The 5282-nt window shown below is 41.1% G+C and overlaps 1 long non-coding RNA gene across 1 annotated transcript; it reads right to left on the reverse strand.

Annotated features, from left to right (window-relative positions):
- Nucleotides 1-1827: 1827 nt before the first annotated feature.
- LOC139753362 (uncharacterized) lies at nucleotides 1828-3253 on the reverse strand. Its single transcript, XR_011713695.1, has 2 exons — nucleotides 1911-3253; nucleotides 1828-1862 (listed from the first exon to the last, which is right to left on the reverse strand). It is a non-coding gene; the product is annotated as an uncharacterized lncRNA (long non-coding RNA).
- Nucleotides 3254-5282: the final 2029 nt, after the last annotated feature.

Below are 5282 nucleotides of genomic sequence, written 5' to 3' on the forward strand. Positions count from 1 at the left end.
TAATATATATGTATTTTTTGTATCATTTCTTGTAATTACCCCAGGACCAATTTCTTGAAAGAGTCCTAGTTACCCAGTACCTTTTTAAAGGTTCCCATAGCCCAAGACTGCACTCTTACCAATAGAAGGGAAAGTAGACTTCTTTAGAGTGAGAGATTTCATGAGACGTAACTCCCAATGATACAGCCATGCCCAAGGTGATTCTTCACTTGCAGAGTCTGGTAACACCTTGTAGTACATTAATGAATATATAAATAATTTTTTTCCATTTCCTGCATTACTGATTTATTGCCAGGAAACCAATGAAGAAGGACACACCCACACATATATGCACACACAGATGCTTCTAGACTTACAATGGGGTTACATTCTGACAAACCCATCATAGCTTAGCCGCAGCATTATGAGAGAGTATCATATCGTATATTGCTAGCCCAGAAAAGATCAAAATTCAAAATTCAAGGTACAGTTTCTACTGAATGCGTATCGCTATCACAGTTTCTACTGAATACGTAATGCTATCACCATTGTAAAGTCGAAAGATCATAAGTCAAACCATCGTAAGTCAGGAGCATTTGTATATATATATTTATTCATTTATATTTTATTTCTTTCATCTGTTTCCTTGCGCTACCTCACAAACGCGGGAGACAGCGACAAAGCAAAATAAAAAATATAAAAATATATTTTATTTTGCTTTGTTGCTGTCTCCCGCATTTGCGAGGTAGTGCAAGGAAACAGATGAAAGAAAGGCCCAACCCACCCCCATACACATGTATGTACATACATGTCCACACATGCAAATATACATACCTATACATCTCAATGTACACATATATATACACACACAGCCATATACATATATACACATGTACATAATTCATACTGTCTGCCTTTATTTATTCCCATCGCCACCTTGCCACACATGGAATAACATCCCCCTCCCCCCTCATGTATGCGAGGTTGTGCTAGGAAAAGACAACAAAGGCCCCATTCGTTCACGCTCAGTCTCTAGCTGTCATGTAATAATGCACCGAAACCACAGCTCCCTTTCCACATCCAGGCCCCACAGAACTTTCCATGTTTTACCCCAGACGCTTCACATGCCTTGGTTCAATCCATTGACAGCATGTCGACCCCGGTATACCACATCGTTCCAATTCACTCTGTTCCTTGCACGCCTTTCACCCTCCTGCATGTTCAGGCCCCGATCACTCAAAATCTTTTTCACTCCATCTTTCCACCTCCAATTTGGTCTCCCCCTTCTCCTCGTTCCCTCTACCTCTGACACATATATCCTCTGGGTCAATCTTTCCTCACTTATTCTCTCCATGTGACCAAACCATTTCAAAACACCCTCTTCTGCTCTCTCAACCACACTCTTTTTATTACCACACATCTCTCTCACCCTTACATTACTTACTCAGTCAAACCACCTCACACCACATATTGTCCTCAAACATCTCATTTCCAGCACATCCACATATATATATATATATATATATATATATATATATATATATATATATATATATATATATATATATATGTATGTATGTATATATATATATATATATATATATATATATATATATATATATATATATATATATATATATATATATATATACATATGCATATATACACATGTATATATTCATACTTTCAGGCCTTCTTCCATTCTTAACACCACCCAGCCCCACAGGAAACAGCAGCCCCATCCCCTGTGTCAGCAAGACTCACCATATCCCACTTGAGTGAGGTAGCATCAAGAACAGATGACATAGCCTTGAAGGGAAATCTCTCACTTAGCTCGTTCTCTCTCTCTCTCTCTCTCTCTCTCTCTCTCTCTCTCTCTCTCTCTCTCTCTCTCTCTCTCTCTCTCTCTCTCTCTCTCTCTCTCTCTCAACCCTACAACACATAGGAAATACATGGGCAGTATTTTTTTTCTCCCTTAAATCCAGGAATAACGCACAGTTTGTGTATGGATCCGAGCAGATGTGGCCTTTCTTACTCAGTTTCCTGGTTGACGCAAGAGGCTACAGTCGTGTGTGGGGGGAGAAGAGAAGAATGTATTAGTTATAATTCTTTTCTTCCATGTAATTGAGCTGTTTCCTCTGGGGCAGGGTTGCATAAGGAATGGATGATGACAAACAATTATGAATATGTGTGTATATATATATATATATATATATATATATATATATGCAATTGAGTGGGAGATGTATAAAAGGAAGAGACAGGAGGTCAAGAGAAAGGTGCAAGAGGTGAAAAAAAGGGCAAATGAGAGTTGGGGTGAGAGAGTATCATTAAATTTTAGGGAGAATAAAAAGATGTTCTGGAAGGAGGTAAATAAAGGGCGTAAGACAAGGGAGCAAATGGGAACTTCAGTGAAGGGCGCAAATGGGGAGGTGATAACAAGTAGTGGTGATGTGAGAAGGAGATGGAGTGAGTATTTTGAAGGTTTGCTGAATGTGTTTGATGATAGAGTGGCAGATATAGGGTGTTTTGGTCGAGGTGGTGTGCAAAGTGAGAGGGTTAGGGAAAATGATTTGGTAAACAGAGAAGAGGTAGTGAAAGCTTTGCGGAAGATGAAAGCTGGCAAGGCAGCAGGTTTGGATGGTATTGCAGTGGAATTTATTAAAAAAGGGGGTGACTGTATTGTTGACTGGTTGGTAAGGTTATTTAATGTATGTATGACTCATAGTGAGGTGCCTGAGGATTGGCGGAATGCGTGCATAGTGCCATTGTACAAAGGCAAAGGGGATAAGAGTGAGTGCTCAAATTACAGAGGTATAAGTTTGTTGAGTATTCCTGGTAAATTATATGGGAGGGTATTGATTGAGAGGGTGAAGGCATGTACAGAGCATCAGATTGGGGAAGAGCAGTGTGGTTTCAGAAGTGGTAGAGGATGTGTGGATCAGGTGTTTGCTTTGAAAAATGTATGTGAGAAATACTTAGAAAAGCAAATGGATTTGTATGTAGCATTTATGGATCTGGAGAAGGCATATGATAGAGATGCTCTGTGGAAGGTATTAAGAATATAGGGTGTGGGAGGAAAGTTGTTAGAAGCAGTGAAAAGTTTTTATCGAGGATGTAAGGCATGTGTACGTGTAGGAAGAGAGGAAAGTGATTGGTTCTCAGTGAATGTAGGTTTGCGGCAGGGGTGTGTGATGTCTCCATGGTTGTTTAATTTGTTTATGGATGGGGTTGTTAGGGAGGTTAATGCAAGAGTTTTGGAAAGAGGGGCAAGTATGAAGTCTGTTGGGGATGAGAGAGCTTGGGAAGTGAGTCAGTTGTTGTTCGCTGATGATACAGCGCTGGTGGCTGATTCATGTGAGAAACTGCAGAAGCTGGTGACTGAGTTTGGTAAAGGGTGTGGAAGAAGAAAGTTAAGAGTAAATGTGAATAAGAGCAAGGTTATTAGGTACAGTAGGGTTGAGGGTCAAGTCAACTGGGAGGTGAGTTTGAATGGAGAAAAACTGGAGGAAGTGAAGTGTTTTAGATATCTGGGAGTGGATCTGGCAGCGGATGGAACCATGGAAGCGGAAGTGGATCATAGGGTGGGGGAGGGGGCGAAAATTCTGGGAGCCTTGAAGAATGTGTGGAAGTCGAGAACATTATCTCGGAAAGCAAAAATGGGTATGTTTGAAGGAATAGTGGTTCCAACAATGTTGTATGGTTGCGAGGCGTGGGCTATGGATAGAGTTGTGCGCAGGAGGATGGATGTGCTGGAAATGAGATGTTTGAGGACAATGTGTGGTGTGAGGTGGTTTGATCGAGTGAGTAACGTAAGGGTAAGAGAGATGTGTGGAAATAAAAAGAGCGTGGTAGAGAGAGCAGAAGAGGGTGTTTTGAAGTGGTTTGGGCACATGGAGAGGATGAGTGAGGAAAGATTGACCAAGAGGATATATGTGTCGGAGGTGGAGGGAGCAAGGAGAAGAGGGAGACCAAATTGGAGGTGGAAAGATGGAGTGAAAAAGATTTTGTGTGATCGGGGCCTGAACATGCAGGAGGGTGAAAGGAGGGCAAGGAATAGAGTGAATTGGAGCGATGTGGTATACCGGGGTTGACGTGCTGTCAGTGGATTGAATCAAGGCATGTGAAGCGTCTGGGGTAAACCATGGAAAGCTGTGTAGGTATGTATATTTGCGTGTGTGGACGTATGTATATACATGTGTATGGGGGGGGTTGGGCCATTTCTTTCGTCTGTTTCCTTGTGCTACCTCGCAAACGCGGGAGACAGCGACAAAGTAAAAAAGAAAAAAAAAAAAAATGTATGTATGTGGTTTCGGTGCATTATACATGACAGCTAGAGACTGAGTGTGAACGAATGTGGCCTTTGTTGTCTTTTTCTAGCGCTGCGCTACCTCACACACATGCGGGGGAAGGGGGCTGTCATTTCATGTGTGGCGGGGTGGTGACGGGAATGAATAAGGGCAGACAGTATGAATTATGTACATGTGTATATATGTATATGTCTGTGTGTGTATGTATATGTATACGTTGAGATGTATAGGTATATATATAATGTTGATATGTATATGCGCGTATGTATATATGGGTGTATATGAGTGGATGGATCTTTCTTCATCTGTTTCCTGGTGCTATCTCTCTAACGTGGGAACAGGCAATCAAGTATAATGATAATGACAATAATATATAGATATATAAAATTTTTGTTTCATTCTTTGTTTCCTGCATTAGCGAGGTATGCCAGGAACAAAGAAAAGGCCTCATTCACTTTCATCCATTCTCTAGCATTGCACCAAAACCTTACCCCCCCTCTACACCAACAGGCCCTTCAGACCTTTCCATGGTTTCCCCACAGGTGCTTCATATACCCTGGTTCAGTCCATTGACAGCATGTTGATCCCTATATATGTCCTTGTTATAATTCACTTTATCCCATGCACACCTTTCACCCTCCTGAATGCACAGGCTTTAACCTCTCAAAATCTTTTTCAGATCATCCTTTTTATCTCCAATTGGGTTCTCCCTTCTCTTTATCCCCTCCACTCTTGAGTCATGCAATATATCCTCTTTTTATTACTTCACCTCTCTCTTACCCAATTAATGCTTACTCAATCAACCTTCCTCGTACCACTTGTTATCATCAGATATTTAATTTCCAACATCCTCCCTCCTCCATACATTCTCATATATAGCCCATGCCTTACATCCGTACAACAATCACTGGGACTGCTTTATCATCAAGCATATCCATTTTTGCCATCCCAGATAGCATACTCTTTCCACACATTCCTTAGTACTCCCAGAAC

The sequence above is a fragment of the Panulirus ornatus genome, chromosome 14, assembly GCF_036320965.1.
Source record: "Panulirus ornatus isolate Po-2019 chromosome 14, ASM3632096v1, whole genome shotgun sequence".
In the NCBI taxonomy this organism is placed as follows: domain Eukaryota; kingdom Metazoa; phylum Arthropoda; class Malacostraca; order Decapoda; family Palinuridae; genus Panulirus; species Panulirus ornatus.